Source organism: Bos taurus, chromosome 11, assembly GCF_002263795.3.
Source record: "Bos taurus isolate L1 Dominette 01449 registration number 42190680 breed Hereford chromosome 11, ARS-UCD2.0, whole genome shotgun sequence".
Classification (NCBI taxonomy): domain Eukaryota; kingdom Metazoa; phylum Chordata; class Mammalia; order Artiodactyla; family Bovidae; genus Bos; species Bos taurus.
This window is the reverse complement of record NC_037338.1, coordinates 44,090,811-44,118,309: the sequence shown is the minus strand read 5'-3', so window position 1 is coordinate 44,118,309 and position 27,499 is coordinate 44,090,811. Positions and strand designations below refer to the sequence as shown.

The window sequence follows — 27,499 nt, the reverse complement described above, 5'->3', positions numbered from 1 at the left end:
ACAGGATAAATACAAGGAGAAACATGTCAAGACACTTATTATACAAACTAACAAAAGTAAATACAAAGAAATAATATTAAAAGAAACAAGGGAAAATTTTAAAAATAACATACAATGGAATCCCCATAAGGCTATCAGTTGATCTTTCAACAAAAACTCTGCAGGCCAGAAGAGAGTGGCAAGATATACTTAAAGTGATGAAAGGGAAAAACCTACAACCAAAAGTCTTTACTCAGCAAAGACTTTGCTTTGTCAGATTCGGTGGAGAAATCAAAAACTTTACAGATAAGTAAAAGTTCGAAGAATTCAGCACCAATAAGCCAACTGTACAACAAATGCCAAAGGAATTTCTCTAGACAGGAAACACAAGAAAAAAAAAAACGACCTACAAAAACACACTCACCAATAAAGTAAATGGTAAATGGATCATACATATCAGTAATTACCTTAAATGGAAATGGATTAAATGCTCCAACAAAAGACAGAGAACTGAATGGATTAAAAAAACAAGACCCCAATGTTGTTCATTATGAGAGATCCACTTCAGACCTAGGGACACATACAGACTTAAAGTGAGGGGCTGGAAAAAATTATTCCATGCAAATGGAAATCAAAAGAAAGTGAGAGTAGTAATACTGGTCATAAAAAAATAAAAGTAAAATAAAGACCATTGCAAGAGACAAAGAAGGACACTACATAATGATCAAGGGATCATTCCATGAAGAAGACATAACAATTTTAAATATATATGCACACAACATAGGATCGCCTCAAGACATAGGGCAAATGTTAACAGCTATTAAAGGGGAAATTGACAGCAGCATAATAATAGTGGGGACTTTACCACCCAACTAACACAAATGGACAGATCTTCCAGACAGAAAATTAATAAGGAAGCACAAGCTTTAAATGACATATTGGACCAGATGACCTAATTGGTATCTACAGGACATTTATCCAAAAAGACTAGACTTCACTATTTTGTCAAGTGCACATGGACAATTCATCAGAATAGATCACATCCTTGGTCACAAATCAAGCCTTCATTATTTTTAAAACTTGAAATTGTATCAAACATTTTTTCTGACCACAATGCTACAGGATTAGATATTAAAACAGGGGAAATAAATGTTAAAAAAATATATAGAAGGTGGTAAATACACTTCTGAATAACAAAGAAGTCATTGAAGAAATCAAAAAGGAATTTAAAAATATCTAGAAATAAATGACAATGAAAACATGACAACTCAAAACCTAAGAGATACAGTAAAACAAGTGCTAGGATGGAAGGTTACAGCAATACAAGCCTACGTCGAGAAACATCAATTACACAACCTAACCTTACACCTAAAGCAACTAGAATAAGAAGAACAAAAAAACTCCAAAAGTTAGTAGAAGAAGTAAAAAAAGATCAGAACAGAAATAAATGAAAAAGAAATGAAGACAATAGCAAAGATAAATAAAACTAAAAGCTAAATAAAACTAAAACTATGATAAACAAAATTGACAAAACATTAGCCAGACTTATCAAGAAAAAAAGGGAGAAGACTCAAATCAATAAAATTAAATATGAAAAAGGAGAAGTTACGACAACACAGAAATATAATGGATTATAACAGATATTGTGAAAAACTATATGCCAACAAAATGGACAACCTCAAAGAAATGGGCAAAATCTTAGAAAAAGCATAACCTTCCAAAGCTGAACTAAAAGCTAAAAAATAAAAAATATGAATAGAACAATCACAAGCATAGATATCAAAACTTCAATCAAAAATCTTTCAACAAACAAAAGCCGAGGGCCAGATGGCTTTACAGGTGAATTCTACCAAAAGTTTAGAGCTAACACCTATACTGCTCAAATGCTTACAGAAAATTACAGAGGAAGGAAAGCTCCTGAACTCATTCTATCGGGCCACCAACACCCTAATACCAAAACCAGACAAAAATATCACACAAAAAAAGAAAATCACAGGTCAAAATCATGGATGAACCCAGATGCATTAAAAAATCCTCAACAAAATTCAGCAAACAGAATCCAACAACACATTAAGAGGATCATACACCATGATCAAGTGGGGTTTATCCCAGGGATGCAAGGTTTCTTCAATATATACAAATCAGTCACTGTGACACATCGTATTAACAAATTGAAGATAAAAACTATATGATCAACTCAATAGATGCAGAGAAAGTTTTTGACAATATTCAACACCCATTTATGATTTAAAAAAAAAAAAAAAACCTCTCCAGAAAGTAGGTACAGAATGACCCTACCTCAACATAATAAAGGCTCTATACAATCCACAGAAAACATTATTCTCAATAGTGAAAAACTGAATGCATTTCTGCTAAGATCAGGAACAAGACAAAGGTGCCCATACTTGCCACTCTTAGTCAACATAGTTTTGGAAGCCTTAGCCACAGCAATCAGAGAAGAAAAAGAAATAAAAGGAATCTAGATTAGAAAGGAAGATGTAAAACTCTCACTTTTTGCAGATGATATGAGACTATACATAGATACCATAAGGTGCCACCAGAAATTATTAGAGCTAATCAATGAATATAGTAAGGTTGCAGGATATAAAGTTAATACACAGAAATCCTTTGCATTTCTATATACTAGCAATGAAAAATCAGAAAGAGAAATTAATCAAACAATTGCATTGACCATTGCAACGAAAAGAATGAAATATTTAGGAATAAACCTACCTAAAGGGACAAACGGAGAAGGCAATGGCACCCCACTCCAGTACTCTTGCCTGGCAAATCCCATGGACAGAGGAGCCTGGTAGGCTACAGTCCATGGGGTCGCTAGGAGTTGGACACGACTGAGCGACTTCACTTTCACTTTTCACTTTCATGCATTGGAGAAGGAAATGGCAACCCACTCCAGTGTTCTTGCCTGGAGAATCCCAGGGATGGGGAAGCCCAGTGGGCTGCCGTCTCTGGAGTCGCACGGAGTCGGACACGACTGAAGCAACTTAGCAGCAGCAGCAAAGGGACAAAAGACCTGTATGCACAAAACTATCAGACACTGTCAAAGTGACACGTCTTTGTGTCAAAGATGACACAAACAGATGAGGAGATATACCATGTTCTTGGATTAGAAGAATCAATATTTTGAAAATGACTACACTACCCAAAGCAACGTACAAATTCAGTGCAATCCCTCTCAAACTACCAATGGTATTCTTCACAGCCCTAGAACAAAAAAATTTCATAATCTATATGGAAACCAAAAGACTGAATAGCTAAAGTAATCTTGAGAAAGAAAAATGGAGATGGAGGAATAAACCTTCCTGACTTCAGACTATACTACAAAGTTACAGTCACCAAGACAGCACAGTACTGGCACAAAAACAGAAATGTAGACAAAAGGAACAAGATAAAAAGCCCAGATATAAACCCATACACCTTGTCTTTGACAAAGGAGGCAAAAATATACAACGGAGAAAAGAAAGCCTCTTCAATAAGTGGTGTTGGGAAAACTGGACATGTAAAAGAATGGGACTAGAACACCCCCTAACACTATACACAAAAATTAATTCAAGATAGATTAAAGACTTAAATATAAGGCCAGGAACAATAAAGCTCTTAGAGGAAAACATAAGTAGCACACTCCTTGAATAAATCACAGCAAGATCCTCTATGACTCACCTTCAAGAATAGAAATAAAAATAAACAAGTGGAACCTAATTAAGTTTAAAAGCTTTTGCATAGCAAAAGAAAACTGTAAAAAAGGTGAAAAGACAGCCCTCAGATTGGGAGAAAATAATAGCAAAGGAAAAAATGACAAAGGATTAATTCCCCCAAAATACAAGCTGATGCTGCTCAATACCAGAAAAACAAACAACTCAATCAAAGAGTGAGCAGAAGACTGATACAGACATTCCACCAAAGAAGACATACAGATGGCTAATAAACACATGAAAAGATGCTCAATATCACACATGATCAAAGAATTGCAAATAAAAAACACAGTAAGGTGTCATCTCACATCAGTCAGAATGCTATGCTATGCTATGCTAAGCCACTTTAGTCGTGTCCGACGCTGTGCGACCCCATAGATGGCAGCCCACCAGGCTCCCCCATCCCTGGGATTCTCCAGGAAAGAACACTGGAGTGGGTTGCCATTTCCTTCTCCAATGCATGAAAGTGAAAAGTGAAAGTGAAGTCACTCAGTCATGTCCGACTCTTCGTGACCCCATGGATTGCAGCCTAACAGGCTCCTCCATCCATGGGATTTTCCAGGCAAGAGTACTGGAGTGGGGTGCCATTGCCTTCTCCGTCAGTCAGAATGGTCATCATCAAAAAATCTACAAACAATAAACACTTGAAAGGGTGTGGATAAAATGGAATTCTCTTGCATTGTTGGTGGGAATGTAAAGTGATTCAGCAATTATGGAGAACAGTATGGAGATTCCTTTAAAAACTAGGAACAAAACTACCATATGATCCAACAATCCCACTACTTGGGTTCATACCATGAGGAAACCATAATGAAAAAGACATACATACCTCAATGTTCATTGCAGCACTATTTACAATAGTGAAGACATGGAAGCAACCTAGATGTCCATGGATATGAATGGACATTCATTAAATGAATGGATAAAGAAGTTGTGGTACATATAGACAATGGAATATTACTCAGCAATAAAAAGGAATGCATTTCAGTCAGTTCTAATCAGGTGGATGAACATACAGCCTATTATATAGAGTTGTCAGAAAGAAAAATAAATATTGTACATTAATGCATATATATGTAACCAGAAAGATGGTACTGATGAACTTATTTGTAGGGCAGCAATAGAGACGCAGACATAAAGAACAGACTTGTGGACACAGTAGGGAAAGGAGAGAGTGGAACAAATCAAGAGTAGCATTGAAGCATAAACATTAACATATGTAAAATAGACTTGTTCAGTCATTAAGTCATGTGCTACTCTTTGCAACCCTATGAACTGCAGCACATCAGGCTTCCCTGTCCATCACCAACTCCCAGACCTTGCTCAAACTCATGTCCATCTAGTCAGTGATGCCATCCAACCATCTCATCCTCTGTCCCACCCTTCTCCTTCTGCCCTCAGTCTTTCCCAATATCAGAGTACCCTGCAATAGTCAGCTCTTTGCATCAGGTGCTCAAGCATCATGCATCATTCTTATTCAGCATCATCCCTGCCAATGAATATTCAGGGTTGATTTCCATTGGTTTGATCTGGTTTGATTTCCTTGTTGTTCAAGGGACTCTCAAGTGTTCTCTCCAGCACATAATTCAAAAGCATCAATTATTAGACACTCAGCCTACTTTACAGTCCAACTCTCACATCTGTACATGACCATGTGAAAAACCATAGCTTTGACTATATAGACCTCTATTGACTGTGATGTCTCTGCTTTTTAATACGTTGTCTATGTTTGTCATAGCTTTTCTTCCAAGAAGCAAGCATCTTTTTAATTTCATGGCTGCAGTCACCATTTACAGTGATTTTGGAGCCCAAGAGAATAAAATAGGTCACTGTTTCCACTTGTTTCCCATCTATTTGTCATGAAGTGATGGGGCCATATGTCATGATCTTGGTTTTTTGAATGCTGAGGTTTAAGCCACATTTTTCACTCTCCTCTTTCACCTTAATCAAGAGCTCTTTAGTTCCCCTTGGCTTTCTGACATTAGAGTGGTATCATCTTCATATCTGAGGCTGTTGGTATTTCTCCTGGCAATCTTGATGATAGCTTGTGATTCATTCAGACCAGCATTTCGCATGGTGTACTCTGCATATAAGTTAAAGAAGCAGGGTGACAATCTACAGCCTTGACATACTCCTTTCCCAATTTAGAACCAATCCATTGTTACCTGTCCGGTTCTGACTGTTGCTTTTGACCTGCATACAGGGTTCTCAAGAAACAGCTAAGGTGGTCTGGCATTCCCATCTCTTTAACAATTTTCCACAGTTTGTTGTGATCCACACAGTCAAAAGCATTCTTATAGTCAATGAAGCAGAAGTAGATTTTTTTGGAATTCCCTTGCTTTTCCTATGATTCTGCAGATGTTAGCAATTTGACCTCTGGCTCCTCTGCTTTTCTAAATCCAGCTTGTGTGTTTTGAGATCTTGATTCAGACACTGCTGAAGCCTAGCTTGAAGGATTTTGAACATAATTTTGCTAGCATGTGAAATGAGAGCAATTGTAAGGTAGTTACATTACAACATTCTTTGGCACTGCCTTTCTTTGGTATTGGAATGAAAGCCTACCTTTTCCAGTATTGTGGCCATTGCTGAGTTTTCCAAATTCTCTGGCATATTGAGTGCAGCACTTTCATGGCATCATCTTTTAGAATTTGAAATAGCTCCGCTGGAATTCTATCACCTCCACTGGCTTTGTTCTGGGAATTTTCTGCATGACTCAGGGAACTCAAACTTGGTGCTCTATGACAATGCAGAGAGATGGAGTGAGGTGGGAGGGAGGTTCAAGAGGGAGGGGATACATATACACCTATGGCTGATTCATGTTGATGTATGGTAGAAACCAACAAAATATTGTAAAGCAGTTTTCTTCCAATTAAAAATAAACTTTTTTAAAAAGAGAAAAAATAAGAAACAAGGAAACTATCAAATAATCAACCTAACCTTACATCTATAGCAACCAGAAAAAAATGAAACAAAAAACTCCAGGGTTAGTACAAGGAAATACTCATAAAATCAGAGCAGAAATAAATGGAAAAAAAAAAAAAGAAAGGACAATAGCAAAGATCAATAAAACTAAAAGCTGGTTCTTTCAGAAGATAAACAAAATTGACAAACCATTAGCCAGATTCATCAAGAAAAAAGAAAAAAATTTTTTAATTTCAAAGAAATTAAACCTTCCTGTTCAAGCTGGTGGAATAGAAGGATGTGTACTCATCTCCTCCTGAGACACCAACAAAATTACAACTAGCTGTTGAACAACCATAGACAGGAGGAGGCTGGAACCCACCAAAAAAATGTACTCCACATCCAAAGAGAAAGAAGAAGCTGCAGCATGACAGTAGGAGGGGGCACAATCACGATCAAATCAAATCCAAAACCTGCCAGTGGGTGAACCACAAACTGGAGAATAAGAATACCAAAGAAATTTCCCCACTGTTGTGAAGGTTCTAAACCCCATGCCTGGGGATCCAACAAAGGGACTAGGAATCCCGAGGAAATCTGACCTCGAAGACTAGCGGGATTTGATTACAGGACTCCACAGGACTGGGGCTTCCCTAATAGCTCAGTTGGTAAAGAATCTGCCTGCAACGCAGGAGACCCTGGTTCAATTCCTGGGTCAGGAAGATCCCTTGGAGAAGGGAAAGGCTACCCACTCCAGTATTCTGGCCTGGAGAATTCCATGGACTGTATAGCCCATGGGGTTGCAAAAAGTTGGACACAACTGAGCAACTTTCACTTTCACTTTTCACAGGAATAGGGGAAACAGAGACTCCCGTCTTGGAGGGTACCAACCAAATCTTGCACACACCAAGACCCAGAGGAAAAGAGCAGTGACCCCCACAGTCTGCTGAACCAAAGCTAGTGTTGGAGGGCCTCTTGTGGAGGTGTGGGTTGGCAGGGGCTCACCACCAGGATAGGGGCATGGAAACAGCAAGACTTGAAGGTCCCCTTTGACATAAACCCTTTTGAACATCACCATTAACCCTACCATAGACCCCAGGGCTGGGTCACCTCAGACCAAAAAACTACCAGGGGGGGTGAACACCCTACCCATCACAGATAATTGAACTAAAACTTTACTGAGCAAGGCCCTGCCCACCAGAGCAAGACTCAGTTTTTCCCTTCGCCAGTTCCTCCCATCAGGAAGCTTACACAAGCCTCTTAGCCTCCTCCATCAGAGAGCAGACATAGGAAGCAAAAAGAAACAGTCTCACAGCAGCTAAAACAAAAATCATATTATAGAAAGTTAATCACAATGAAAAAGGAGAAAGTTATATCCCAGATAAAGGGACAAGATAAAACCCCAGAAAAGCAACTAAATGAATTGGAAACAGGCAACATTCCAGAAAAAGAATTCAGAATAATGATAGTGATATTGATCCAGGATCTTGGAAAAAAGAATGGAGGCAAAGATTGAGAAGATACAAGAAATGTTTACCAAACACCTAGAAAACCTAAAGAACAAACAAACAGAGATGAACAATATACTACAAGGAATCAATAGTAGAATAACTGATGCAGAAGAACACATAAGTGACCTGGAGGACAGAATGGTGCAAATCACAGCCACAGAACAGAATACAGAAAAAAAAGAATGAAAAGAAATGAAGACAGCCTGAGAGACCTCTGGGACAAAATTAAGTATGCCAACATTCGCACTATAGGGGTCCCAGAAGGAGAAGAGAGAGAGATAGGACCTGCAAAAACATTTGAAGATATAATAGCTGAAAAATTCCCTACCATGGGAAAGGAAATAGTCAACAAAGTCCAGGAAGCACAGAATCCCAGGCAGAATAAACCATAGGAGGAACACACTGAGACTTACATTAATCAAACGGACAAAAATTAAAGATAAAGAAAAAATACTGAAAGCAACAAGGGAAAAATGACAAATGACATACAAGGGAACTCCCATCAGATAATCAGCTGATTTCTCAACAGAAACTCCACAAGCCAGAAGGGAATGGCATGATATATTTAAAGTAATGAAAAGTAAGAACCTACAACCAAGAATACTCTACCCAAGACTCTCATTCAGATTTGATGGAGAAATCAAAAGCTTTTCAGACAAGCAAAAGTTAAGCAAATTCAGCACCACCAAACCAGCTTTACAACAAATGCTGAAGAAACTTCTCTAGGCAGGAAACACAAGAGAAGGGAAAGACCTACAGAAAAACCCAAAACAATTAAGAAAATGGTAATAGGATCACATATTGATAATTATCTTAAATGTAAATGGATTAAATGCACCAATCAAAAGACAAAGACTGGCTGGGCAAATGAAAACATGTGCATGTATGTACACCCACTTCCCACATCATTCTGATTGACCCCTCAAATTGCATGTAATTATTTAATATTGTTAAGTTAATCATGTTTCCATTGCAGCTTGCAATTGTAATTATCTTATTTTTTGTCCAGCTATTGATTGTGAATATACACATATACAAATCTAGAAAAATAGTACTGAAGAACCTATTTACAGACAAGTAATGGAGACACAATCACAGAAAACTAACCAATCTAATCACATGGACCACAGCCTTGTCTAACTCAATGAAACTAAGCCATGCCTTATAGGGCCACCCAAGATGGACAGGTCTTGGTGGAGAGTTCTGACAAAATGCGGTCCACTGGAGAAGGGAATGGCAAGCCACTTCAGTATTCTTGCCTTGAGAAACCCATAAACAGTATGAAAAGGCAAAAAGATATGACACTGAAAGATGAACTCCCCAGGTCAGTAGGTGCCCAATATGCTACTGGAGATCAGTGGAGAAATAACTCCAGAAAGAATGAAGAGATGGAGCCAAAGCAAAAACAACACCCAGCTGTGGATGTGACTGGTGATAGAAGTAAGGTCTGATGCTGTAAAGAGCAATATTGCATAGGAACCTGGAATGTCAGGTCCATGAATCAAGGCAAACTGGAAGTGGTCAAACAGGAGATGGCAGGAGTGAACGTCAACATTTTAGGAATCAGTGAACTAAAATGGACTGGAATGGGTGAATTTAACTCAGATGACAATTATATCTACTACTACGGGCAGGAATCCCTCAGAAGAAATGGAGTAGCCATCATGGTCAACAAAAGAGTCCAAAATGCAGTACTTGGATGCAATCTCAAAAACGACAGAATGATCTCTGTTCATTTCCAAGGCAAACCATCCAATATCACAATAATCCAAGCCTATGCCCCGACCAGTAATGCTGAAGAAGCTGAAATTGAACGGTTCTATGAAGACCTACAAGACCTTTTAGAACAAACACGCAAAAAAGATGTCCTTTACATTATAGGGGACTGGAATGCAAAAGTAGGAAATCAAGAAACACCTGGAGTAACAGGTAAATTTGGCCTTGGCGTACAGAATGAAGCAGGGCAAACGCTAATAGAGTTATGCCAAGAGAATGCACTGGTCCTAGCAAACACCTTCTTCCAACAACGCATGAGAAGACTCTACACATGGACATCACTAGATGGCCAACACAAAATTCAGATTGATTATATTCTTTGCAGCCAAAGATGGAGAAGCTCCATACAGTCAGCAAAAACAAGACTGGGAACTGACTGGCTCAGGTCATGAACTCCGTATTGGAAAATTCAGACTTAAATTGAAGAAAGTAGGGAAAATCACTAGACCATTCAGGTATGATGTAAATCAAACCCCTTATGATTATACAGTGGAAGTGAGAAATAGATTTAAGGGACTAGATCTGATAGACTAGATCTGATAGAGTGCCTGATGAACTATGGATGGAGGTTCATGACATTGTACAGAAGACAGGGAGCAAGACCATCCCCAAGAAAAAGAAATGCAAAAAAGCAAAATGGCTGTCTGAGGAGGCCTTACAAATAGCTGTGAAAAGAAGACAAATGAAAAGCAAAGGAGAAAAGGAAAGATACACTCATTGAATGCAGAGTTCCAAAGAATATCAAGGAGAAATAAGAAAGCCTTCCCCAGTGATCAGTGAAAAGAAATACAGGAAAACAAAAGAATCAGATCAGTCGCTCAGTCATATCCGACTCTTTGCGGCCCCATGAATCACAGCACTCCAGGCCTCCCTGTCCATCACCAACTCCCGGAGTTCACTGAGACTCACATCCATTGAGTCAGTGATGCCATCCAGCCATCTCATCCGCTGTCGTCCCCTTCTCCTCCTGCCCCCAATCCCTCCCAGCATCAGAGTCTTTTCCAGTGAGTCAACTCTTCGCATGAGGTGGCCAAAGTACTGGAGTTTCAGCTTTAGCATCATTCCCTCCAAAGAAATCCCAGGGCTGATCTCCTTCAGAATGGACTGGCTGGATCTCCTTGCAGTCCAAGGGACTCTCAAGAGTCTTCTCCAACACCACACTTCAAAAGCATCAATTCTTCGGTGCTCAGCCTTCTTCACAGTCCAACTCTCACATCCATATATGACCACAGGAAAAACCATAGCCTTGACTAGACGAACCTTTGTTGGCAAAGTAATGTCTCTGCTTTTCAATATGCTATCTAGGTTGGTCATAACTTTCCTTCCAAGGAGTAAGTGTCTTTTAATTTCATGGCTGCAGTCACCATCTGCAGTGATTTTGGAGCTCAGAAAAATAAAGTCTGATACTGTTTCCCCATCTATTTCCCATGAAGTGATGGGACCGGATGCCATGATCTTCGTTTTCTGTATGTTGAGCTTTAAGCCAACTTTTTCACTCTCCACTTTCACTTTCATCAAGAGGCTTTTGAGTTCCTCTTTACTTTCTGCCATAAGGGTGGTGTTATCTGCATATCTGAGGTTATTGATATTTCTCCTGGCAATCTTGATTCCAGCTTGTGTTTCTTCCAGTCCAGCGTTTCTCATGATGTACTCTGCATATAAGTTAAATAAACAGGGTGAAAATATACAGCCTTGATGTACTCCTTTTCCTATTTGGAACCAGTCTGTTGTCCCATGTCCAGTTCTAACTGTTGCTTTCTGACCTGCATACAAATTTCTCAAGAGGCAGATCAGGTGGTCTGGTATTCCCATCTCTTTCAGAATTTTCCACAGTTTATTGTGATGCACACAGTCAAAGGCTTTGGCATAGTCAATAAAGCAGAAATAGATGTTTTTCTGGAACTCTCTTGCTTTTGCCATGATCCAGCAGATGTTGGCAATTTGATCTCTGGTTCCTCTGCCTTTTCTAAAACCAGCTTGAACATCTGGAAGTTCCTGGTTCACGTATTGCTGAAGCCTGGCTTGGAGAATTTTGAGCATTACTTTACTAGCGTGTGAGATGAGTGCAATGGTGCAGTAGTTTGAGCATTCTTTGGCATTGCCTTTCTTTGGGATTGGAATGAAAACTGACCTTTTCCAGTCCTGTGGCCACTGCTGAATGGGAAAGACTAACGATCTCTTTGAGAAAATTAGAGATACCAAGGGAACATTTCATGCAAAGATGGGCTCGATAAAGGACAGAAATGGTAATGACCTAACAGAAGCAGAAGATATTAAGAAGAGGTGGCAAGAATACACAGAAGAACTGTACAAAAAAGATCTTCATGACCCAGATAATCACGATGGTGTGATCACTCACCTAGAGCCAGACATCCTGGAATGTGAAGTCAAGTGGGCCTTAGAAAGCATCACTATGAACAAAGCTAGTGAAGGTGATGGAATTCCAGTTGAGCTATTTCAAATCCTAAAAGATGATGCTGTGAAAGTGCTGTACTCAATATGCCAACAAATTTGGAAAACTCATCAGTGGCCAAAGGACTGGAAAAAGTCAGTTTTCATTCCAATCCCAAAGAAAGGCAATGCCAAAGAATGCTCAAACTACCACACAATTGCACTCATCTCACTCATTACTAAAGTAATGCTCAAAATTCTCCAAGCCAGGTTTCAGCAATACATGAACCGTGAAATTCCAGATGTTCTAGCTGGTTTTAGAAAAGGCAGAGGAACCAGAGATCAATTGCCAACATCCGGTGGATCATGGCAAAAGCAAGAGAGTTCCAGAAAAACATCTATTTCTGCTTTATTGACTATGTCAAAGCCTTTGCCTGTGTGGTCACAACAAAATGTGGAAAATTCTGAAAGAGATGGGAATATTAGATCACCTGACCTGCCTCTTGAGAAATCTGTATGCAGGTCAGGAAGCAACAGTTAGAACTGGACATGGAACAACAGACTAGTTCCAAATAGGAAAAGGAGTATGTCAAGGCTGTATATTGTCACCCTGTTTATTTAATTTATATTCAGAGTACATCATGAGAAACGCTGGGCTGGATGAAGCACAAGCTGGAATCAAGATTGCCAGGAGAAGTATCAATAACCTCAGATATGCAGATTTATGCATATCTTATGGCAGAAAGTGAAGAAGAACTAAAGAGCATCTTGATGAAAGTGAAAGAGAAGAGTGAAAAAGTTGGCTTAAAGCTCAACATTCAGAAAATGAAGATCATGGCATCTGGTTCCATCACTTCATGGGAAATAGATGGGGAAACAGTAGAAACAGTGTCAGACTTTATTTTTCTGGGCTCCAAAATCACTGCAGATGGTGACTGCAGCCATGAAATTAAAAGACGCTTACTCCTTGGAAGGAAAGTTATGACCAACCTAGACAGTATATTAAAAAGCAGAGACATTACTCTGCCAACAAAGGTCCGTCTAGTCAAGGCTTTGGTTTTTCCAGTAGTCATGTAGGGATGTGAGAGTTGGACTATAAAGAGAGCTGAACACTTAAGAATTGATGCTTTTGAACTGTGGTGTTGGAGAAGACTCTTGAAAGTCCCTTGGACAGCAAGGAGATCCATCCTAAAGGATATGAGTCCTGAGTATTCATTGGAAGGATTGATATTGAAGCTGAAACTCCAATACTTTGGCCACCTGATGTGAAGAGCTGACTCATTAGGAAAGACCCTGATGCTGGGAAAGATTGAAGGCAGGAGGAGAAGGGGATGACAGAGGATGAGATGGTTGGATGGCATCACTGACTCCATGGAGATGAGTTTGAGTAAACTCTGGGAGTTGGTGATGGACAGGGAGGGCTGGCGTGCTGTGGTCTATGGGGGTCCTGAAGATTCGGACATGACTGAGCGACTGGACTGAACTGAATGGAGACACAGACATAGAGAATGGTCTGGTGATCACAGTAGGGGAAGGAAAGCGTAGGACAAATTGAGAGAGTAGCTATCATATGCAAAATAGAGGCTGGCCAGGTGGTTCAGTGGTAAAGAATCCACCGGCTAATACAGAAGTCATGAGAGATGCATGTTCGATCTCTGAGTCAGGAAGATCCCCTGGAGGAGGAAATGGCAACCCACTCCAGTTTTTGCCTGGAAAATTCAATGGAAAGAGGCGTCTGGTAGCCAAGTCTCTGGGATCACAAAGAGTCAGACCCCACTGAGTGACTATGCACAACACATGCAAAAAACACAAGTACCAGGAAGCTGGTGTATAACAGATGGAGCCCAGCCCAGTACTCTGTGACCTGCATTGATAGGTGAATTCTTTGCCACTGAGCCACCTGGGAAGTCCTTAACTCTCCCTAAAATGCTTCAAGTTCAGTTTGTCTGAAATTGAGCTCATCATCTTTTTCTGCAAATGCTCCTCCTCTATAACTCTCCTAATGAATGGCCCCACTGTCCTTACTCTTGCTGCTCAAGTTAAAATCCCAGTCATCCCAGACTCTTGCCCCCACCCTCAAACTCCACAGCATGGATGAGTCAGCAAATTGTGTCAACTTTATTGCCAAAATATGTCCTGAGTTGAGCCCAATTCTCCGCTCCTATTACTAGGGTCTTAGAAACTCATTTTATTTTCCACCTGGATTAATAACAATAATATTAAAAACTAATATTCACCACCATTTTCACATGCCAAATGTTGATCGATTACTGTAGCAGACACTTTACATACTTCATCATCCATAGTCTTGAGAGCCATCTATCCTTGATGTCTCCATCCCTGTTTTCAGATGAGAAAAACAGAAGCTCAGAGGCACTTAATAATAGCCTAAGTTACACAAAGATTTGAGACTGGTATGTAGACTGAGGTCTGTCTGACTCCAAACCCTGGGCCTTTTCTACTCTCTAAACTGCAGTGGTGCCCTACCTGGTCTTCCTGCCACGTGTCTTATTCCTTTCCAATATCTACTGACTGAGGGGTCTGTTTTTACAATGAAACTCTGATCTAGTCTCTCCTGTGTGAAATCCTACAGTAGTTCCCCAGTGTCTTCAGAATAAAATTCCAATTCTGTAACAAGGCTTTCCTGGTGTGCCACTTCGCCCATTTAGAGACCTGCCTCCCTCCCTCCAGCCACACCTATCTCTCTTTTGTTCCTAGAGCACACCATGCCTGCTCATTTAGTCATGCTGTATTTCGCTCTGATTCCTCTGCCAGTGATGCCCTTCTGTAAGCCTAGACGCCTCCCCTTCAGCCTCTTAGATGCTCTTGGACCCAGCTGCTGTCCAAGTTGAGTTTAGCTGGTCCTCCTCTGGATGCCCAAAGTGCTAGTGATTACCTCTAGCACTGAATTTTTGAGTGGTTGCAGCAGTCATTGATTGAACACCTACCAAAATGCAAGGACTCAGGGTGGGCTCTAGTGATTTAGGAATCAGTAAGACATGTTTCAGGCTTCCTCAGTGGTGCAGTGGTAAAGAATTTGCCTGCCAACGCAGAAGATGCAGGTCTGATCCCTGGGTTGGGAAGATCCCCTGAAGAAGGAAATGGAAACCCACTCTAGTATTCTTGCCTGGGAAATCCCATGGACAGAGGAGCCTGGTGGGCTGCATTCCATAGGGATGTAAAGAGTCAGACATGACTTAGCAATTCAGCATGCACAAGCACACATGTCTTGCTTTCAGAGATTTACTTTAATGAGAGAGATGCATAGCATAGTAATACTACAAGACAGTAATGTAGTCATGCTACTATGATACAGGATAGTAATGTAATAATGTAACGCTACATTGGGGCTTCCCACATGGTGCTAGTGGTAAAGAATCCAGCTGCCAGTGCAGGAGATGCAAGAGACACAGTTTCAATTCCTGGGTTGAGAAAATCCCCTGGAGTAAGAAATGGCACTCCACTCCAGTATTCTTGCCTGGAAAATTCCATGGGCAAAGAAGCCTGGCGGGCAGGAAGAACATCTTGTCCATGTCTACAACCCCAGGGCCTGGAACGATGTCTGGGACGTGAGGGTGTCTGTAAACGCTGGCGTGCAGCATGTGTGCTCAGTTGGGTCCAACTCTTGTGACCCCGTGGACTGTAGCCTGTCAGACTCCTCTGTCCATGGGATTCTTCAGGCAAGAATACTGGAGTAGGTTGCCACTTCCTTCTCCAGGGAATCTTCCCAACCCACGGGACTGAACTCGAGTTGGCAGGCAGGTTCTTTACCACTGAGCCACCTGGGAAACCCAAACACTGACAGTTTGAGCTAAGCAGACAAACCAAGGCCACCAAGCTATCTCTGTGAGCATACACGGCTATCTACAGGCACGCTCTTCACTTTCATGAGTGTCTTTTCCAGACTCTAATATGTCCAAGTCATTGTTTTCCGTATTTTCATGAGGTCCTCAAAGTGTACTCCAGCAGGGAAGGAAACTAACATCAAAGGTTGCTCAGCCTAGTGGAACACAGGATAGGCACTTAAGGAAAACAGTGCCTGTGTCTTCCAACAAGAGGCCCTTACAGCCCTTTATCATGGGCTGCTGTGGCCTGTCTTGCCAATATGAGCAAGCAAAAAGACAAGTCAGCCTTATTTGTGATTTGTGTAGGTCCTTAGGGCAAGGCAAGTTTTGGCAGCCCTTTTGATCAAGGGTCCCTGTGTAGAAACAAGGCCCCCTGAAGTCATTTTCCTCCTACTATTAACCATCCAAGTGACACAGGCAGGAGGGAACAGGGCAAAGTGGAAAGGCTTAAACTGCAGCAGGATTTTTTTTTTTTTTAAAGAAAGCTTTCTTTTATTCAAAACTCTATGGTTACTTGTCTACAGAGCAGCATTTCCACCTCCTCTCACCTTGGAGAAAAAAGTGCAAGATGCCTAGGTGATGAAAGTGGAGGTAAGAGGTAGAAAAAAGAGGCACTGATCCCCAGAGCAAAGAGCGTCTAACTGCTTCTAGGTTCTCACAAGTCAAGGCCTCAGATATCAGGCAAGGGAGAGGGAAAGGGGGAAGAACGTAGAGGAAAGGGCTACTCCCACCCAGACAACAAGAACCCACACACCTGTACTTTCTTTTTTGAAAATTAGGTTTTCGAATTGGCTTTGATGATAATATGACCATCCTGACACTGTCTGGAGCAATGGTGAAGGGCTCAGAGTCCAGGGGCCTGGATCCAATGCCAGATCTGCCTTTTAGCTAAGGGTGGGATTCTGATTCCTCCTCTAATATTGGCCTCAGAGGATAGTTACAAGGATCAACACAATGAAGGGATATAAACCCTTTAACACGGGTTCTGGCACCAACTCCCAGGTGCTTGTATTGCAACTGACCACTAGGAACCGCCTATGGGACCACTTTCCATGGAGGAAGAATGTTCCACAAAGAGACTTCCTTTCCCTTGGCCTCCATTCCCTGACCCCTGGCTAGACTGAGTCTTCCTCTGCATCTGTATTTTCTCTGTTGCAGAACTACTCCATGTGCTGTGCTGGTTTTCCTGTCTATCTCCCCATTCAGGGCATGAACATACTGAGGTTGAAGATGTGACTTTCATGCTAGTGCATTCGTTTATTGTTTATCACTCACTAAGTATCTCTTAGTGAGTATCACTTGCCCTCTGCAATGGCCCGCACTCTATCTGTGGAGTGTACTTCTCTCTGATTCCAAATAAATCCACTTCTTACTTATCACTTTGTCTCTCACTGAATTCTTTCTGTGATGGTACTATGGGTTTTGGCTGGGTTTGAGCCCCAGCACATGGGTTTGTCAGGCGAGTGTATGCTCCTTGGTTCTGTCTCATCACAACAAAGATTTGGAGCGGCGGACATTAAAACCCTTGATTTCTCAAGAGGCAGGAGCGGTGGCTGTGCTGGCGCAGGAGGGCCTAGAGGAGCTATTTCACGTTCAAGGTCAGAAGGGGCAGCAGTTAGGAGATACCCCTCGTCCAAGGTAGGTAGCATCGGCTGCACTTTGCTGGAGCAGCCATGAAGAGATACCCCACACAAAGGTAAGAGAAACCCAAGTAAGACGGTAGGTGTTGCAAGAGGGCATCAGAGAGCAAACACACTGAAACCATACTCACAGAAAACTAGTCAATCTAATCACACTAGGACAACAGCCTTGTCTTACTCAATGAAACTAAGCCATGCCTGTGGGGCAACCCAAGATGGGCGGGTCATGGTGGAGAGATCTGACAAAATGTGGTCCACTGGAGAAGGGAATGGCAAACCACTTCAGGATTCTTGCCTTGAGAACCCCATGAACAGTACGAAAAGGCAAAATGATAGGATACTGAAAGAGAAACTCCCCAGGTCAGTAGGTGCCCAATATGTTACTGGAGATCAGTGGAGAAATAACTCCAGAAAGAATGAAGGGATGGAGCCAAAGCAAAAACAACACCCAGCTGTGGATGTGACTGGTGATAGAAGCAAGGTCCGATGCTGTAAAGAGCAATATTGCATAGGAACCTGGAATGTCAGGTCCATGAATCAAGGCAAATTGGAAGTGGTCAAACAAGAGATGGCAAGAGTGAATGTCGACATTCTAGGAATCAGGGAACTCAAATGGACTGGAATGGGTGAATTTAACTCAGATGACCATTATATCTACTACTGCAGGCAGGAATCCGTCAGAAGAAATGGAGTGGCCATCATGGTCAACAAAAGAGTCCAAAATTCAGTATTTGGATGCAATCTCAAAAACGACAGAATGATCTCTGTTCGTTTCCAGGGCAAACAATTCAATATCACAGTAATCCAAGTCTATGCCCCAACCAGTAACGCTGAAGAAGCTGAAGTTGAACGGTTCTATGAAGACCTACAAGACCTTTTAGAACTACCACCCAAAAAAGATGTCCTTTTCATTATAGGGGACTGGAATGCAAAAGTAGGAGGTCGGGAGGCACCTGGAGTGACAGGCAAATTTGGCCTTGGAATACGGAATGAAGCAGGGCAAAGACTAATAGAGTTTTGCCAAGAAAATGCACTGGTCATAACAAACACCCTTTTCCAGCAACACAAGAGAAGACTCTATATATGGACATCACCAGATGGTCAACACCGAAATCAGATTGATTATATTCTTTGCAGCCAAAGATGGAGAAGCTCTATACAGTCAGCAAAAACAAGACCAGGAGCTGACTGTGGCTCAGACCATGAACTCCTTATTGCCAAATTCAGACTTAAATTGAAGAAAGTAGGGAAAACCACTAGACCATTCAGGTATGACCTAAATCAAATCCCTTATGATTATACAGTGGAAGTGAGAAATAGATGTAAGGGCCTAGATCGGATAGATAGAGTGCCTGATGAACTATGGAATGAGGTCCGTGACATTGTACAGGAGACAGGGATCAAGACCATTCCCATGGAAAAGAAATGCAAAAAAGCAAAATGGCTGTCTGGGGAGGCCTTACAAATAGCTGTGAAAAGAAGAGAAGCGAAAAGCAAAGGAGAAAAGGAAAGATATAAGCATCTGAATGCAGAGTTCCAAAGAATAGCAAGAAGAGATAAGAAAGCCTTCTTCAGCGATCAATGCAGAGGAAAACAATAGAATGGGAAAGACTAGAGATATCTTCAAGAAAATTAGAGATACCAAAGGAACATTTCATGCAAAGATGGGCTCAATAAAGGACAGAAATAGTATGGACCTAACAGAAGCAGAAGATATTAAGAAGAGATGGCAAGAATACACAGAAGAACTGTACAAAAAAGATCTTCACGACCCAGATAATCACAATGGTGTGATCACTCACCTAGAGCCAGACATCCTGGAATGTGAAGTCAAGTGGGCCTTAGAAAGCATCACTATGAGTAAAGCTAGTGGAGGTGATGGAATTCCAGTTGAACTATTTCAAATCCTGAAAGATGATGCTGTGAAAGTGCTGCACTCAATATGCCAGCAAATTTGGAAAACTCAGCAGTGGCCACAGGACTGGAAAAGATCAGTTTTCATTCCAATCCCAAAGAAAGGCAATGCCAAAGAATGCTCAAACTACTGCACCATTGCACTCATCTCACACGCTAGTAAAGTAATGCTCAAAATTCTCCAAGCCAGGCTTCAGCAATACGTGAACCGTGAACTTCCTGATGTTCAAGCTGGTTTTAGAAAAGGCAGAGGAACCAGAGATCAAATTGCCAACATCCGCTGGCTCATGGAAAAAGCAAGAAAGTTCCAGAAAAACATCTATTTCTGCTTTATTGACTATGCCAAAGCCTTTGACTGTGTGCATCACAATAAACTGTGGAAAATTCTGAAAGAGATGGGAATACCAGACCACCTGATCTGCCTCTTGAGAAATTTGTATGCAGGTCAGGAAGCAACAGTTAGAACTGGACATGCAACAACAGACTGGTTCCAAATAGGAAAAGGAGTACGTCAAGGCAGTATATTGTCACCCTGCTTGTTTAACTTATATGCAGAGTACATCATGGGAAATGCTGGGCTGGAAGAAGCACAAGCTGGAATCAAGATTGCTGGGAGAAATATCAATGACTTCAGATATGCAGAGGACACCACCCTTATGGCAGAAAGTGAAGAGGAACTCAAAAGCCTCTTGATGAAAGTGAAAGTGGAGAATGAAAAAGTTGGCTTAAAGTTCAACATTCAGAAAACGAAGATCATGGCATCCGGTCCCATCACTTCATGGGAAATAGATGGGGAAACAGTGGAAACAGTGTCAGACTTTATTTTGGGGGGCTCCAAAATCACTACAGATGGTGACTGCAGCCATGAAATTAAAAGACGCTTACTCCTTGGAAGGAAAGTTATGACCAACCTAGATAGCATATTGAAAAGAAGAGACATTACTTTGCCAACAAAGGTTCGTCTAGTCAAGGCTATGGTTTTTTCTGTGGTCATGTATGGATGTGAGAGTTGGACTGTGAAGAAGGCTGATTGCCGAAGAATTGATGCTTTTGAACTGTGGTGTTGGAGAAGACTCTTGAGAGTCCCTTGGACTGCGAGAAGATCCAACCAGTCTGTTCTGAAGGAGATCAGCCCTGGGATTTCTTTGGAAGGAATGATGCTAAAGCTGAAGCTCCAGTACTTTGGCCACCTCATGCGAAGAGTTGAATCATTGGAAAAGACTCTGATGCTGGGAGGGATTGGGGGCAGGAGGAGAAGGGGATGACAGAGGATGAGATGGCTGGATGGCATCACTGACTCGATGGACATGAGTCTCAGTGAACTCTGGGAGTTGGTGATGGACAGGGAGGCCTGGCGTGCTGGGATTCATGGGGTCACAAAGAGTGGGACATGACTGAGCGACTGATCTGATCTGATCTGAAGTATCTCTTACATGCTGTGGGGAAAGGCGTGTCACTAAGTGGTAAATAAACTAGTGAAATCTGGGAATGACCTATAGAAGCACTTATATCAGTTGTCCAATCAGCAAACATATGCACCTAGCCCCTGAGGTGTGTTTTGACAAAACATTTTTGGATCAAAGAAAAGGACTGCAACTGTGAACATGATTCCCAGCAAATGTATCAGCCATGACAGTGATCTGCTAGGTCACATGCTGGATTTTATAAAAAACAGACCTGATAGAGAGTGCCCTAGCTCTTTCTCTTGTCTCTCTCTCTCTTGCTTTCTTCCTCCCTAAGTCCAGAGAAACTTAGCAATTACTTTTCAATTCAGACAGACTTTTGGCTTCTCTAAAGGTAATGTTCAAAAGTCCAGACTCAGGAAGAGGCATCTGCACAGTTTATTAGCCAGGGCTTTGAAGGAAAAAACAAACAAACAAAGAAACAAACCTACAACCACTGAGCACAACCTTGTGACTCTGGTTTCTTTGCTTACTGGACACACTGTCCCTCCCCCTGGACTCTGGTTCCACTCCCATAAACAGAAGGGAGAGCCACCATTCAAAGAGCTCAGCTTACCTGAGCCCACTCCACTATCTCCCAACATACAGAAACAGATTCCTGGACTGCTGGAAAGTCAGAGCCATCTCCCAGACCCATCTCTTGTCCTCCAGTCACCACATACCTGTGCATCTGTCAGGCCCTTCTTTAGCTATGTACCAGGTACATACAGCTTTCTACCTGTCACGCTCATGATTACCAGTCCCCACAAACCCAGCAAGCTCCTACTTGAGAGGTAGAAGAGGTTAAGAGGTACTACCTAAGACGGCAGCCAAGCTTGACATCAGAGGCCTGGAAACATAGTGCTGGGCCTGACATTCCCCTCCTGGGCTAGTTAATCTTCTAGATAAATGCCTCAGTGAAAATACAAGTGATGCTCCCAAAATCTTGAGCCTTTTACTCCAGTCATTAGCCCTTGAGGGAAATGTTTTTCAGATCAGTCATCTGGTGACCCAGGAAAGGGGATAATGCCAGAGGCATTACCACCAAAGGCAGTAAGAGTCCGGTCTGAAGTGCTACAAGGAATCTGAGTGGTCTGTAACACATCGATGGACAGGGAAGTTCTCACCCTGCTCCATCCTCAAAAGCAGCCTTACTAGAGTATTTCTGTGACCTCCTAACAAAACCTCAAAGCCTTGCACATACCAGGCAACCTCACTCCACTAAAGTCTGAGGGACAACCTGCCAAAACAAGCAAACTCAGGGAGACCACAACTGTCTGCGTCACCTGTGAAAGAAGCCAGAGTGCACAAATGTGCAGGTATCTGTGTAAGACAGTCTGGCCTATACAGCAGGTGGCCAATGGACCAGCAAGGAAGGGGTACAACTTTCAGCTTTCAAGGCAGGGCTACATTCAGGGAAAAGGATCTCAAGTTAACAAAGTGATCAGCTGTAACCTAGTATGCAGGGTCACACATAACTCATATAAGTGGTCAGTGATAGGTTCCAAATGTGGTTCTCAAAAACTCTGTGCAAGTCATTCAATTATCTTAACAAGTTTTATCTTTACTATATAACACTTGGAGAAAAAGCATACTCTGAATCACAAGTATAGGCAGGAGATCCACCTAGTGCCATTCATCCGTTCATCCCATATTCACTGATTGATTTAACACAATACTGATGTGCTATACACAATGCAAAACACAAAATGCTTAGAAGCTGGAGTCAGGTAGCTCCTAACTCGTCCTCGGCACCTCTCACCTCCAGCAAGTGTGCTGATTCCATGGGGCCGTACTCAAAGAGTGAATGCTGTTCTGACCCTGACCTGGCTCACAAAAGGCTCCATTTAGCAAGTTCATTGGTGCTGACCTAGAACTGTGACAGGAGACTGACCCCAATGTCTTGTCCCTCTGAGACTGGGTTAGGGGCAAGATGGAGAGGAAAGGAATAGGAATTGTAAGAAGAAAGGCACAGTCTTAGATCACAAGGTGGAGCAGTTGAAAAACCCAATAGACTTTGGCTGTTATCAACGTACACAACAAATCCAGCTCATGTTTATATAGCACGTACTATATGTGGTTTAAGCCCTTTACCAGAATGTGTTTTACAATCCAGATGTCTTGTGAATCCTGGCCTACATTAGCTGTGTGACTTTGGGCAAACTGCTTAGCTTCCCGGGACACCATTTCTTTGCCTGGAAAATAGGGTAATACTAGTTGGACACGACTGAGCGACTTCACTTTCACTTTTCACTTTCATGCGTTGGAGAAGGAAATGGCAACCCACTCCAGTGTTCTTGCCTGGAGAATCCCAGGGACGGGGGAGCCTGGTGGGCTGCCGTCTATGGGGTCGCACAGAGTCGGACATGACTGAAGCGACTTAGCAGCAGTAGTAGCAGCAGTACTAACTTAATAGGGTCCTCATAAAAATTAAATTAGTAAAAATATAAAATACTAAAATTGAACCCTGTCCTGGCACTCAGTGCTAATATGAACAATTATTATCCCACTAGTTAATAACACTCATCTGCAGAGAAGGCAGACTATTTCTTCTTGTTAATAAGGTTTTGAGAGACTGAGTCAATGTCTGAAGCTCACAAAGTGGCAGAACTAGAATTTGAATGCAGGCAGCCTAATTCCAAAGCTTGCAAGTTTAACCACCAGCATGAGGACAGAACTGTGCTAGGTTCCAGGTAGACCAGTCAGGGGATGAACAAGAGATCCCTATAAAGCACAGTAAACTCTACAAGAGAGATAGATTAAAAGAAAAAATGGGAGATGATGGCTGGGGATGGGGTAGCAGGGAGGGATAAAACCAAACCACCTGTAGGGGCTGAATTTTGCTTCACCCACCACAGGACTTGAGATCTGGTCCCAAAGAATAATGAGGAATTTGCCAGCCATGGAGAAAGATGGATGTTCCAAAAAGTCAAGACCTAGAATACCAAAAGAATAGGAAGTTGGGTGGAATAGAAAGTGCATACAGGAAGTGTCATGAGATGAATTTGGGAAGGTAAATTGAGGCCAATGTGAACAGGCATGTAGGCCAATGTCTGAGGTTAGATTTTATTCTGTGAGACAGTGAATCTCAAATTTTAATATGCACAGGATCTACCTCGGTGCTCGTAAAACACGTGCAGATTCTCATCTCTTCTGTCATCTGGGGATGGAAGGACACTAACACTTCCATGTTAAGAGCCAAAAATGTTTCCAGACATTGCCAGATACCATTTGGGAGACAAAACCGAAACCCTGGTTGACAGTCTCTGTTTTAAATCCTCCCATCCCTACTTTTCAGACACAGAAAACTGCAGAAAGGCCCCATGCAGGATTTAAATGCTAGTGGTCCCACTCTAGGGTTTAGGTTAGGCAACAAGCCGAACAGTCTTTTGGGGAGAGAGACTCAAGTCATTCTTCTGGGGAAGAATTACATATTTGATGACAGACTGGATGACAGGCAGAAGATACAAGAGTGAGGTTTCAAGTTGAAACTTCAGTGCTTTCCACTGAATTGTGAGGATAGTAGGTACTAAATAAATCATTTGGATTTGAATAGAATCAAGATGTATTTGCTCAAAAAGTAAAAAGCCTGGTCCCATGTAGTATGACCCAGGGATAGGTGTTGGTATTCTGCTCAAACTGGATAGAGGAACTCTTTCTAGGGCAGGATGTGGGGATGCTTGGTACAAACCTGCTGATTCCCAAATCCTGACTGGATCCCTTCCCATCTGCATAGCCTTGGCAGCATTACTCACCCTCTGTGCATCTCACTTTGCCCTTTTGTAAAATAGGGATAGGAGTCCCTACTCAGAGGCTTGATGTGAGAACTCAGGTAGTTAATAAGAGCAAAATGGCAAGCTAACACAAAATGGTTTCCTCCCCTCTCCTTCCAAATCAGCCTCCTTACCTCCACCCTCACATATTCAGTGAATCCCATATTCAGTGCTCATCCCCACCCCCACACCCTAATCCTTGGGAAACCCAGTCAGAACTGCAAGAAGCTGACTACACTTCTCTCCGTGAGCAGAGCATCCCCTCTAAGGATTTTGGGACCACCAACTACCTTTTCACCCCCCCCCATCCACCTTGATTTCAGGGGCCACCAAAAGCATGCAGCAGACTGAGTTCCTGGAAAGGAGTTTGGTAAATGTCAGATATGCAGATGACACCTCCCTTATGGCAGAAAGCGAAGAGGAACTAAAGAGCCTCTTGATGAGGGTGACAGAGGAGAGTGAAAAGGCTGGCTTAAAACATTCATAAAATAAAGCTATGGTTTTTCCAGTAGTCATGTATGAATGTGAGAGTTGGACCATAAAGAAGGCTGAGCATGGAAGAAATTATGTTTTTGAACTGTGATGTTGGAGAAGGCTCTTTTGCACTGCAAGGAGATCAAACCAGTCAATCCTAAAGGAAATCAACCCAGAATATTCATTGGAAGAACTGAGGCTGAAGCTCCAATACTTTGGCCACCTAATGGGAAGAGCCAACTCATTGGAAAAGACCCTGATGCTGGGAAACATTGAAGGCAGGAGGAGAAGGGGACAACAGAGAACGAGATGGTCGGATGGCATCACTGACTTAGTGGACATGAGTTTGAGCTCTGGGAGATGGTGAAGGTCAGGGACAGGGAAGCCTGGCGTGCTGCAGTCCCCGGGGTCGCAAAGAGTCGGACAAGACTGAGCCACTGAACAACAAAACCATATCAACTAGAGCCAAGGAAATTTCGGACAGGGCTGCATCTGGCAGGTCCGAGGTCAAAGCCAGTCACTGTCGCCGCCTGGGAACTAAGCCCCTGGTCCCGGAGGCGGAGGAGAGAGGCGCAGAGATTAGGCAAGAACTCGCTCTCCGAAGCCAGGCTGCATAGGCAAGGAGCGGAGAGTTCTTGGATCCAGAAAAAGAAGCAGGGATGCGGGGTAGGAAGCACCAGCAAAGTGAGAAGAGAGAGAAAACAAGCTCCCGTAAGCAAAGTTCCTTGGGGGTACCCAGGCTACAACACCTGGGCAGGGGGTCAGGAACAAAGCAGCCCTCTCAGGTCAGAAGTGCTCTACGTGTTTCCGAAGCAGGGGTGTTCAGGGCACGCCACGGCCCTCTGGGGATGCCAGGCGCCCCTACACCCTGAGCGCGCTCAACCGCAACGCTTACCTTCGCCCGAGCAGCCAACGCGCACTTCCGGGGTCCTGGCTCCGGGTGCTGGGGGCGGAGCCGGGGACCAGGAGCCGATCACTAAGAGGAGGACGCAACAAAGCTGTGGCCAAGGTTTGGGCTGGCACTGGCGATTCGGAAAGAAACCCCAGTGGAGACCTGTGGGCACGGGGTCCCGGCCTGGGCGATCACGGGCGGCGGTGGTAACCCCAGCAGACGCAGGAGGACCACGATTCTGTGGGAGGAAAAGGTTGTCTCATTTCCTTCAGTCTGCCCCCTCCACTCCACCCACTTTGCTCTGGACCTGCCCTCCCTTCCCCTCCCCTTCCCCAAACCAGCTACCCGTAAGGGCGCTGGAAAGACCTGAAACCTAAATGGCTGCGGCTCGCGGCGCCTCCCCCCGCAGCAAGTTAGTTCAAGCTTCGAAACTCTTGCCTACTGCGCGCACTTCTAACAGTCCCCAGGGCCCTGAAAGGTTCTCCGTGGGCTGTCCCCACCCTGCCCCAGAGTTCTTCCCTTTTCCCCTGCTAGGAGTAAAGAAAAAGAAAGTGAAGTTCACTCAGTCGTGTCCGACTGTTTGCGACCCCATGAACTATACAGTCCATTGAACTCTTCAGGTCAGAATCCTGGAGTGGGTGACCTATCCCTTCCCCAGGGGATCTTCCTGACATAGGAATCCAACCGGAGTCTCCTGCATTGCAGGCAGATTCTTTACCAACTGAGCTATGAGGGGCGCCGTTGCTGGGACCAGCCCAGATTTAAAAGCTGACCTCCAAGCTGCTTGCAGCATCCCATCCTCTCCTTCCTGTCCTCTCTCTTGCTTTGAGCTTTTTTTTTTTTTTTTTTGCGGGTGGGAGGGAGGGTTCCTTTTTCTGATCTCAGTTCCCTTTGATATCCAACCTGTGCCCCCGGCCGTGGAAGCCCAGAATCTGAATCACTGAACCACCAGGGACATACCTGAGCCCCTAATTACGCTACTTCCCGCCCCCCCCCCCCCGCAATGATGACGTTTAAACCCTAATGCATAATCTCGAAAGAATTCATTTTGATGAGGAGAGTATTTGATATCTTTGTTTGGTTTTGCTCATTCAAATTTGGGATTTTCTTTCTTAAATTCAAGGACTGTTTTATTTAAGAGCCTGATAAGTGCTAAGCTGGGCTCTAGGAACTTAGAAAAGAACCAGTAGGGCATGTTGTTCCTGGACAATTGTAATATGTGTCTAGTGCAGATAGAGTCCCAGGGTTTCT

General features: G+C 42.8%; 1 protein-coding gene across 1 annotated transcript in view; it reads right to left on the bottom strand.

The window, feature by feature from the left end:
- EVA1A (eva-1 homolog A, regulator of programmed cell death) overlaps positions 1 to 26,507 on the bottom strand; it is an 85,001-nt gene extending 58,494 nt beyond the window's left edge. The window contains exon 1 of the mRNA NM_001435268.1: positions 26,252 to 26,507. The gene's annotated coding sequence lies outside the window, so the exon portion shown is untranslated. The remainder of the gene's footprint in view (positions 1 to 26,251) is intronic.
- Positions 26,508 to 27,499: the final 992 nt, after the last annotated feature.